Genomic DNA, 12,525 nt, shown 5'->3' on the forward strand with positions numbered 1-12,525 from the left:
AATTTTGTACACCCCAGTCCAACACCCATCTCCAAATCAAAAGATATGAACACAGCGTCAGAATGACTGGCCCTGAAAGGACATGACTGAACAAGATGTCAAGGAGGCTGAATAAAATTGCACCTAATTGGAATCAGTTGTAAATATCCCAAGCTGTTGGGCCATTTGGAGCACCATGTGGCTGATGGAGATCAATCCTCTCAGTCCCTGGATATCTCTGTTGGCGGTCCTCAGGGTAGCTTCCTCGGCACAAACATCTTCAGCCGCTTCAGCAACGTCTTACCCTCCGTCATTCGATCAAAAGTGAGGATGCTCAGAAAAGATCGCATAAAACAGCAAAACATGGACAACATTCAAGCTCATGCTGTTAATGTGTAGGCAACATTCATGTAACAGCACTTCTGGACCCTGAACATTTCCACAGGACTAAAAATGAGGAGCTCATTCAGCATCTCAAGCTGGTTTCACAGAAATATGAGAATGACATTCAGCCCATAGAAGCTATTGGATAAGTAGAGACACAGCGCATTCACTCTCTCTTACCTATTACACCAGAAGAGATTTTTTAAAAAAAACTACAAATGTTGGAATTCAGGAAACTGGAAGACCACAACAAGCCAGGCAGCATCAGGAGAAAAAGTCCACATCTTGGGTATAACCTTCCTTCATGTCTGGGGGTGGGGGCAAGGGTGTGTACTGATAAAGAGGCGAGGTGGGGAAATAGGAGGAGACGGCGTGTTGTGGTGGCGAACACAGGTAAAGGGTACCACCGGGTTGGCCAATGGGAAGAATGAATCCAGTTGACAGTTGGAAGATGGGTTGATCAGAGGAATGGAAAGGGGAGGGGCTAAGCAGGAGATCTGGGGATTGGAAGGGAGGTTACTAGAAATTGGAGAACTCAGTGTTGAGACCCCCGGCTGTAGGCGACACAGGTGGAATATGAAGCGTTGTTCCTCCAATTTGTGCTTTGGTTCTTTGTGGCAATGGATGAGGTCAATGATGTCATGTCGGAATGGGATTGGTAGGTGTAATTGAAATAGGCAGTGACTGGGAGGTCAGGTCAGCCCTTACAGGACCAGCTGAGATGCTCAGCAAACCATTCCTCTTAGTTTGCATTTGGTCTCCCCGATATAGAGAAGACCACATCAGGAATGGCAGACACAGTAAACTAGGTTGGATCCCATTACCTGGCACATCTTCCACAAGGACTGATCCCTTCACAAATTTTGTTTCGTGCCATACTCCCCACCAAACCTGTCGATCCCCATGGGCAACTGACACTTGCAGATGAAAAATAAAATACATCACCTGCTGGCACACACCTCCCTCACCTCTATCCAGCGCCCCAAACAGTCCTTCCAGGGGAAACAGAGGTTCACCTGCCTCTCCTTCAACGTAGTTTACTGCAGTAGGTTCTCCTGATGTGGTCTTGTCTACATCGGGGAGAGCAACGTAAACTAAGTGCACATTTCACCGAGCATCACAGCCCGGTCCAAAGGGGCTGGCCTGAGCTCCCAGTCACCACCCATTTCAATTCCCCTTCCCAATTCCTTTCCAACATGACCTCCTTGGCTTCCTCTGTTGCCACAGTGAGTCAGACCGCAAATTGGACGAACAACATCTTACCTTCTGCATGGTTAGCCTACAGCCTGGAGGACTCCACATTGAGTTCTCCAATTTTAAATAACCATTCCAGCCCCGCCTCCTCCCTTCCATTCCACCAAATGACCCCACCTTCTAGTTCCCAACTATATTCATCCCTCCCATCGACCAACCACGTTGCACCCACCACTTGTGTCCACCTATCCCCTACCTCACCATCCTTCTGCTCTCCACATCCCAACCACTCCTTTCCCTCTTTATCTGCAGTTCCCCCTACCCCCACCTGCAATCCTGAAGAATGGGTATACTTGAACTGTTGACTTCTTCACCTCCTGATGCTACCTGACTTGCTGTTTCTTCCAATCTCCTGTTTGTCTAATGTTACACAGGAATATAAGGAATCTAGTCAGCACAGCACGCAGGTAAGCAGCTACCACGGGTCACCCAATAATAAGCCTCTTCCCTGGAACGAGGAAGAGGACATTCAGCCACCCGAGACACTGACACACGAACAGAAGAGGCCATTCAGCCCCTCCAAACTGTTACACTTAAATAGGAGGTTGTCATCGATGCTGTAACCTTACAAACCAATGAAGCAGAGAATGCACAAACAGACTGTTCCATGCTGTGCCTTCTGGCTCCATTGCTAATGTTTCATGCGTGTTGCATAAACGTGGTTTGCTGATGGTAAGGAGGCACAGCGGATGATTTGTGCCATGTCTCAAGGAGGCATCTTCCATCTCTGAGAAGACAGTCTAGTCTTCTGCATGGAGGTCAGAAGCTTTTGAGATAGGGGATTAAAAAGAGAGGAGAAGGTTCTCAGCTGAGCAAAGGGAGAGTGAATTTAAACTTGATAAGTTGTGATTTAGTAAGCAAAGTCAAGTGAACAGGCTGGAGAGTAAAAGGGACATTAGTGATGTATACAACTATGTCAAAATTCTGCCACATTTTGATGAGAAAGATGTTGAAGCCTTCTTTATTTCTTTTTTAAAAATGGCTAGGCAGGTAGAGTGGTGAGAGGATGTATGGGTAATGGTAGTTCAGGCTAAGCTGGTCGGCACAGTTAGTGAGGTATTTGCTGCCCTGCCAGTTGAGGGGTCAAGAGATTATGAAGACGTGAAACAAGGTATTTTATGTGCTTACGAATTGGTACTGGAAGCATACAAATAGCAATTCAGAAACATAAAGAAGGAACAAGATCAGCCTTATGTTGAGATCCGGGTTCAATTCCCGCCTCAGGCGACTAACTGTGTGGAGTTTGCACGTTCTCCCCGTGTCTGCGTGGGTTTTCTCCGGGTGCTCCGGTTTCCTCCCACAGTCCAAAAATGTGCAGGTCAGGTGAATTGGCCATGCTAAATTGCCCGTAGTGTTAGATAAGGGGTAAATGTAGGGGTATGGGTGGGTTGCGCTTCGGCGGGGCGGTGTGGACTTGTTGGGCCGAAGGGCCTGTTTCCACACTGTAAGTAATCTAATCTAATCTAAAAATAAGACCTATGAAGCTCTAAGGGAGATTATTCTGCTGGAGGAGTTTAAAACCTCACTTCCAGAGATGATAATAATTCATGTGGAGGAAAAGAAAGTTCAGAAATTGAGAAGGGCAGGAGAATTAATAGATGAATACATGCTGCTGCATAAGACAAGCTTCCAGCCAGAATTTTGTCCTGTGAGGGATAGAGTTTGGGAGAAGGGGAGATGCTACACTATAAAAGAAAGAGTAGAACATATGAGTTTACCACAGGTTAAAGAAGCTGCCCAAGAGAGTGAAAAGGAGGTGAAAGGCCTCAGGTGTTTTCACTGTAATGGAGTGGAACACAGAAAATTACAGTGCCGGTGGTTTCCGAAGGGCATTGGGAAAAGGTGTTTTCACCAACATAAGGAGGTTAATGTATGGTCACAGTGCTGATTGTTAAGAAAAGGACTGTGGGAAAAGATGTGGTAAAAGAAGCTAAGCCAGTGGCATTAGTGAAAGATTTAAAGGAAACCCCAACAAGACCGAAGAGCTGCAGGAAAGTGCACAGCCAAGGCAGGGGCTGGGTATGGAGTTGGTACCTGATCTCTATAAAGAATTTGCGTCTGTGAGTAAAGTTTACTCAGAACTAACGGGGGTAGAAGAGCAAGAAGTTACCATTTTGAGAGATACATGATATGACCAGACGATAATAGGAAGAGATGAATGAATTTGCAGACTTTCTGATCTGTTACCCGGGAATGCATTAATTTATGGGAAGGATGGACAGAAATTTAGCATTTCCCAATGTAAGATCAGGTTGGAGTGCCTAATCAAGACTGGGGAAGTTATAGCGGGAAAGTTTGACAGACTGTCACATCCAGGAATGCAGTTTGTTCTTGGGAACGGTTTAGCAGGGTCCAAGTTGGGAGTGACATCGCTTGTTGTGGAGAAGCCCAAGGAAGACAAAGAAACGGAAGTGTTAAATCGGAAATATCCTGGTATTTTCCCAGGCTGTGCAGTAACCATATTCCACTATTATAAGTCACAGCACGAAGGTCAAACTATAGACAAAGATGAAGGAGTTGAGATTCAGTTAATGGACACCCTGTTTGCCGTAATGGTGCAGGGAAAACCTGAACAGGCAGTGGGTCAGACAGAGGTGTTTTGTCCTGAAAGGCTAAAGGACTTGAAACAGACAGACAAGACGATAAAAGATATATATGTGGATGTGTACTCTGAAAAGGAGGCAGAGGATATTCATGAGGGTTATTATCTGAAAGATAGACCTTAAGACAGAAATAGAGACCACATCAGGTTAGTGCAGAGGAGAAATGTGCTGAGGTGCACCAGATTGTGTTGCTGATAGCATAGAGACAGGAGGTTTTACAGGTAGGATATGAACTACTTGAAGGAGGTCACTGAGGGGTACGAAAGACTCGGGCTAAGGGACAAAAATATTTTATTGACCTGAAATGCACAAAGATGTGGTTAACGTTTGGCATACATGTCATTCATGCCAGATGGTAGGTAGGACACGGACAGTAATGAAACTAGCACCTCTGTTGCCAATTCCCACATTTGAAGACCACTTCATGTGACTTATAAATGAGTGTGCAGGTCCCCTCCTGAAAAGTAGAGGAGAGAAAGAATTGGAGAAACAGGTGTTATTTACTCCCCCACAGAGTGAAGAATCAATTCCAAATGTCGTGGATTTTGATGTGCCTCAAAATATGTCAAAAACGTAGAAGTCCTTGAGCAGTGGGGTAGATTAGTAAACTATCTGTCTCAGGAGCATAGAACACAGTTGAAAGGTTTGTTATTGCAATGAGGACATATGTTAGAATCATATGGTGGGCACTATTGTATATGAAGTTGTTGTAGAGAGTACTGTTCCGATAAAACAATCCATATCGGCTTTATCCCTCAAAGCCAGACAGGTCCAGAAGGAGGTGGTGGTTATGCTCAATGAGGACATCATTGAACCAAGCCCGAGCGAGTGGAGCTCGCCGATCATCTTAGTTCCAAAACCGGATGGGACTCAATGATTTTGCTTGGATTATTGGAAGATCAAGACTGTTACAAAATCAGACTTACATCCAATACCGACATTGGAGGACTGTATCGAGAAAGTTGGACAAGTCAGTTACATCACGAAGTTGGATTTAATGCGTGGTTTCTGGCAGGTACCTTTATCAGAGACAGTGAAATAAATTTCTGAATTGTAACAGCAAATGGTCTGTATCAATTCAAAGTGATGCCCTTTGGAATGACAAACACACCCAACACATTCCAAAGACTCATGAACAGAGTTGTAGCCTGATTAATAAACTGTGCAGTCCGTTTAGGCGATGTCGTGATCTTCACTAAGTCCTGGAAAGATCACTTGGTACAGTTGGCAGAGCTTTTTGAACGAATACGAGAAACAAAACTGCTGATAAAATTAAACAAAACACAATTTGTGAAAGCAGACATGATGTTCTAGGGACAAAATATCTGTCATGGAAGGTTGATACCATGGAACGCAAAGACAAAAGCAACCGAGGAATTTCCACGGCCAACCTCGAAGAAAAAAGGTGCTTCGCTCCTTCGGAGTCAGCGGATTCTATCGGAAGTTTGTTCCAAATGTCAGCAGTGTAGTAGCACCGTTTACCGACTTGCTGAAGAAAAACACAAAGTATTGGATGACAGAACAATGCCAGGAGACATTCGACCATTAAAAAGAAATATTGAGCACCAAATCAGTTTCAGCTACACCAAATGCTTGAAAACATTTCAAAGTTGCCGTCGATGTGAGTGGCATAGGAGTTGGAGCTGCACTGTGATGAGATGGGATCGTCCTTTTCAAAGAAGCTCAACATTCACCAGAGAAAATATTCCACGATTGAGAAAGGACTGTTGAGTTTGGTATTACAGTTATAACATTTTAATGGGTACTCACAAACAGAGTGTTGGAGATGGTTGTGTACACGGACCCCAATCTGCTGACATTTTTTGAACGCTTTAAAGGCTATTTCATTGGAGTCTTATGTTACAGACTTTTAATTTAAAAATCGTACACGTAGCGTGTCGTAAGTATGTAATCTCGGATGCGTTCTCACAGATTTAACTGATAAAGATTAGACGAGATTTGAAATTATCCAATGTTACATATAGGATAAGGGGAAGAAGTTAAGGTGAACTTAGATTAAGGTTATCGGTGTGTTATGGTAATGTGTTGAAAGAATAGAAAAACAAATGAGACCGTGTTTTCATTATGATTGTTCTTTTTTGAGAGAGAAGGGGTTATGAATGTGTAAAGGGTATTGTACCTTTAAGAGAGTTGAAGGATTTCCAAGCACAGTGAGTTCTGGAAAATTTACAATGTAACATGTGGTCCAGCAGCTTGCAGTACCTGGGTTACTATGAGACAGTAATAAAATAAAATTTGATCAATTCATTTAAATTATGTCCCAAGAAGCTAAACTACAATCGAGTTTACATTTGGCATTTGGCAATATTATAAAAAAATGGAAATTACCCGATGATTTGGGATAGAAAGCTGAAAAGGAATTTGACCAGTCGGGGAGAACTGCCACGGCACCAACATCGGCAGACTGACCAGAGAATAGGTCACCAAAATGTACCTTTATTTATCAATGACCTGTGAAACAGAAGCTCTAAGGAGAAGAAGCGAAGACAGAGGACGATACAAAGAGAAGATTCGACAGCTGGCTGCTTCTGAAATTTGAATGTTTTGGTATATCTTAATTGGGGGAGGGGTGGGGTGGGGGGATTATCGGACCAGTATTATCGAAGAGTAAGTAAAAGATTGTCAGAGAAAGGAGTTGCAAAAAGTTGTTAGGTAATTATTCCCTGTTAGACATTTTTTAAAAAAATGTTAATTCTTGCTTTACATAGTGACCTTTAGGATGGTTATTGGCCTTCCGAATTTTTACAAATTACAGCATGGGTTAAATCTTTTCTGTGTTGCAAGTTTAAATTAGCGTGGGGTGGTGGAGATGGTGGGAGGGGGGGAAGGTTTCCCCCGTGTTGTAACATATTAAATCGGATTTCTCTGCACAGATGCTGCCAGACCTGCAGGGCTTTTCCAGCACATTTCTGTCTTAGTTTCTGGTTTCCGAAATCTGAAGTTCTCTTGACTTTCTTATGTGTATCATTGACAGCCACGGTTGAGGTCCTGGAGGACAGGAAGACAGCTAATGTTGTTACATTATTTGTAATTTGGCTGCAAAGAAAACCCAGGGAACTACAGACCAGTGAGTTTGATGTCAAGGGTGAATAAGTGTTTGTAGGAGATTCTGGGAGGCAGGATTTACATGCATTTGGAAAGGCAAGGACTGATTAGGGATATTCAGCACGTCTTTTTGTCTGGGAATCCATGTCTCACAAACGAGATTGGAGTTTTTGAAGAAGTGATCAGGAAGATAGATGAAGGTAAAGCAACATACGTTGTCTATGTGGACCTTATTAAGGCCCAACAAGGTTCCACATGGTAGTTTGTTTAATAAGGTTAGATCGCAGGAGATCAGGGAGAGCGATCCACTTAGATACAAACAGACTTGACTGTAGTAGACAGAGGGTGCTGGGAGAGATCTGCTGTTCCAATTGGAGGCCTGTGTCCAGCGTTGTGCCACAAGGACCAGGCTGCTGTTGTTCATGGTTTTTGTAAATGGTTTGGATGAGCATATTGGAACCGTGGATAGGAATTTGGAGGTGAAACCCCCAAAATTGGAGTTATGGTGGACAGTGAAGAAGGCTGTCTTAGAGAACAAAGATATCTTGATCTACTTGACAAGTGGGCTGAGGATTGGCTGATGGATCTTCATGCAGATAAATGCGAGATTTTGCATTTTGTTAGACAAAAGTGTGTAGGATTTATTCAGAAAATGGTAGCGCGCTGGGGGGAGTGTTGCCAAACAGGGAAACCTCGGGTCCAGGTACATAGTTCCGTGAAAGTTGAGTCGCAGATTGACAGGACAGTGAATAAGGCGTAAGGCAAGCTGACTTCCAATGGTCAGAGGATTGATTATAGGAATTGGCACATCATGTTGTGGCTCTACAAGAGAATGGTAAGGCCACATTTGAAGCAATTCTTGTTGTCCTGTTATTGGAAGAATGTTATAAACTGAGAAGGGGACAAAAGTATTTAAAATTATGTGACAGAGACGGGAAGTTTTAAGATATAAGGATAGGCTGGGATTTTGTTCCTTTTGCGTTGGAGGCTTAGAGGTGACCTTTATTATATCATGAGATGCATGGATAGGATAAATAGACAAGATCATTTCCTCCAGGTGGGTGTGTCCAGAACCAGACAGGATAGGTTTAAGGTGAGAGTGAAGACATTTAAAAGAGATCTAAGGGACAGTTGTTTCTCACAGAGGGTGGCGTGTATATGTAGTGAGCTTTCAGAGGAAGTAGCATTGGGGAGTACAGTTACAACATTTGAAAGACAATTGGATGTGTACATGAATACCAAAGGTTTGGAGGGGTGTGCGTCTAAAGAAGAAAAATAGTAATCATTCAGTTTAGGAAACCAGGTGAGTATGGACGAGTTGAGCCAAAATGTCTGTTTGAATATTGTATTATTCTAAGAGTCTATGACTTTTTCACGCCTCCTTCATCGCTAATCTTTAATTGCATTCAATTCATTTCCAGGTCAAAGCTCATCTGTAGATATTTTAAATGATCTAACTCTCCAAACCTTCTGAAATAGAGAATTCCTGATATTGATGTGGTTCTGCAGACCACAGCAGCAGCAGAAACAGAATTAAATTCTGTTTAAATTAACGTTTTTCCTGGGATAATCCCTCAGTCTACCATGCCAACCAAGTTGATCTATGGTTCAGTGATGTATAGGTGAACGTGCCAGTGTCCCAATCGTGTGTACCTAAACCTGATGACAACCCGTTAAAGCTACCATAACTAACTGTCTGCATTCCAAACTGCAGCAATAACATGTGATAGAGAGGGTGTAATGATCACAACACCAACAAACCAACAGTACTGTCACATCCAGCCATAAATGGTGATGGACGGTTCAACAATTTCATGGAGGAGAGGGCTCACTATTATCCCCATCCTAAATAATGGAACAGTCCTGTACATCAGTGTAAAAGATAATGATGTATTTTTGGCAAGATACTCCGCCAGACGTGTTGAGTGGATGATCCACCTCACCCTCGCCATGATGCCCACAGAATCACAGATGCCAGTCTTCAATCAATTCGATTTGCTTCAAGTGAAATGAAGAAACAGCTGAACAGAGTAGATACGACAAGGGCAAAGGGCCCTGACACGATTCCTGCAACAGGACTGAAGTCTTGTGCTGCACAACAACCGTGTCCCTGGGAGAAGCTGTTTCATTCCAGCTCCAACTCTGACATCTTCTTGGCAATGTGGAAAATTACTCAACTATGTCCAGTCCGCGAAGCGGAGAATAATTACAATCTGACCATTTGCCACCCCCTCAGTCCCATCACGATAGTTAAACTGGTAGAAATTCTTTTGGACAGATCTGTCAATCCGCACAGAAATAACCAGCTCAGTGTGGTTTCCAATAGGTCCCTACGTGGAGATGGTGCTGTTGTGGAAATATCACTGGGTTACTAATCCGGTCCAGGCTAATGCCCTGGATAGCTGATGGAATTGAAAAGCAATTAACAACATATCGAGATCTAAAATCTGGTATCAGTAATGATGATGCTGAAATCAATGCCGATTGTAAACTCCAATTTGCTTCATCAATGTACATTCAGGAAGTGAATACTGGCCTGGTGAATTCCATACATTTCTGGTCTGGCCTAAACGATACTCTGTACACACATGCATGTGATAAACTTTTCAATGGTCTCGAAAACGGCAAAGTAGGAAACAAAATTGTATCAAACTGCTCTGAAGTTTGTAAGGATAAAACTGACAGAATTCCCGGCACCAGCCTCAGTATCGGAAAAGGGAATGGGAAACACATTTCTGTTGACCCTGCAGAGGCCTCCTTCCTAACGTCTGAGAGCTTGTGACCGCCATACTCCAGATGCCTCCCGCTCCCTTTCGTGTCGAGAAATCCTTACTCATATTCAGTGCCTTGTGTTCCACTGCTTATGTGGCAGAGAAATTCCCAGAGTCACCAGTCACTGAGTGCAGACATTTATTCTCATCTCAATGCAGAGTGGCCTGTCTGTACCTAATACGGTGGCCTCTTGTTCTAGACGTCCCAGGCCGGGGAATTATCATCTTCCAATATGTCTCACACTGTTATAGTTTTATATGTTTCACTGAGATCTCCACTCATTTTCCTGAAGCCCATAGAACACAGGCCTAAACGCCCCAAACTCTGCTCTCACAACAAGCCTGTCATTCCAGAGATCAGTCTGGTCATCCTTCACTGCACTCCCTCAATGTCAGGTTTGTCACTTATTAGGTAAGGAGACCAGTACTGCACACCATACTGCACAATGTTCGAGATGGGCTCTCACCGAGGCCCTGTACAGCTGCAGTAAGACACCCTTACTTCTGTCAGTCAATCCCCTAGAAATTAAGGTCAACACACCATTTATCTTCCTGCCTGCTTTCTGCTCTTGCAATATTGCTTTCAGTGACTGGTGTACAAGGAAATACAGATCCTTTAAAATGTTACAGCTCCCCACTTGGTGGGTTTATGTACACTGGTCAGCGTGTCAATACCATTGCCAGTATTGACTTCTGGGTTCAGAACTCACTGCCCTGCACTGACTTCGGAGGGCTGCGCAACAGGAAAAAAAAGAAAGAACATAAATCCCTTCAAAGACCAACATGTTTCATACAATCCCTTTTGAAATGATAGTTTGCTGTTCTATTGTACCTATCAAAGTACACACCATCACATCCACCCCCATTGATCTTCATCTGCCACATATTTGCCCATTCACTCCACTTGTCTCAATCACTTTGGAGCTTTTTTTTAAAAATCCTCCTCACCCACTAACAATCCGACATCATTTAGTGCTGTCAGCAGACTGAGAAATATTGCATTTGATTCCCTCATCTAAATGATGGTAAGCATTGAGAATAGCTGTGTCACAATCACTAATCCCTACGACACGCCATGATCCTTCAACTTCAAAACAGATTGTTTTATTCCTGTTCACTGTTTCGTGTCAGTTGTCCTATTCTAAAATCATGTTCATATTTTAGTCCCAATGCCGTAACATTTGAATTTGCACACTCAGCCATAGTCTTTATCAAGATCTTTCTGAAAATCTAAATGCATTGCATCCATTTCTTTTCTGTATGCATCGACCAGTCAGTTTGTCAAATATAATTCCCATTTCATGTTGACCTATTACATAAGAACGTACAAACTAGGAGCAGGAGTAGGCCATCGGGCCCTTCAAGCCTGCGCCACCATTCAATAAGATAATGGCTGATCATTTCATAGCCTCAGCTCCACTTACCCGCCCACTCACCATAATCCATCATTCCTTTAATCTTCAAACAATTATCTATAAGAGTTCAAACACATTCAATGACAAATCCTCAAGAATTCTTCAGGTTCACAAGCTTCTTGATCAAGACGTTCCTTCTCAATTCAGTCCTAAATCTGCTCCATATAGTTTTGAGGCTTTGCCCTGTTATCTAATTTCACAGGCTTCTGGAATCATCCTTTATATTTCTATCGTACCTACTCCCTTCACAATTATAAATGTTTCTATTCCTTCCTCCCTCATTCTTTCAAATTCCAATCAATGTATAATTCCAATGTATTCAGTCTCTCCTCATAACCAAACCCCTCACCTCTGAAAGCAACCTAACGAGCCTCCTCTGCATACATTGTAGTGCTAGTATTTCCTTTCTCAGACGGGGAGACCAAAACTGCACATACTACAGGTGTGGTCTCCTCAGCACCCTTTAAATCTGCAACATAACTCCCTACTTTTACACTCAATCCCTTTCGCAAAATTCAATTTGCCTTGTTAATTACCTGTTGCCCCTTCAGACCAGCTTCTGTGATTCATGCACAAGGACACCCAGGTCCCTTTGCACAAGAGCATGCTGCATTTTTTAAACAATTCAAATAAGAGTCCTCTTTAGTATTTGTCCTACCAAAATGGATGATTTTACATTTATTATAATTGCACTCCATCTGCCAGACCTTGACCCACTCACTTCAACTCTTTATGTCCCTTTGTAAAGTTTAACCATCCTCTCCACATTTTACTCTGCCAGTCATGTTAGTATCATCTGCAACCTTTGAGACACTACACGTGCTCCCCTACTCCAAATTATCTATGTAAGCTGTGAATAATTGCAGTCCCAGCACCGATCCCTGAGGCACTCCACTCGTCACTGATCAGCAACCAGAAAAACAATCATGCATTCCCACTCGTTGCTTCATGTTAGTTCACCAAGCCTCTCTCCACGCTAATACATTGCCCGTAATGCCACACCTTACGCAGCAGCCTTTTTGGCGTCACTATATTGAATGTCTTTTGGAAATC

The sequence above is a fragment of the Chiloscyllium punctatum genome, chromosome 12, assembly GCF_047496795.1.
Source record: "Chiloscyllium punctatum isolate Juve2018m chromosome 12, sChiPun1.3, whole genome shotgun sequence".
Lineage (NCBI taxonomy): Eukaryota > Metazoa > Chordata > Chondrichthyes > Orectolobiformes > Hemiscylliidae > Chiloscyllium > Chiloscyllium punctatum.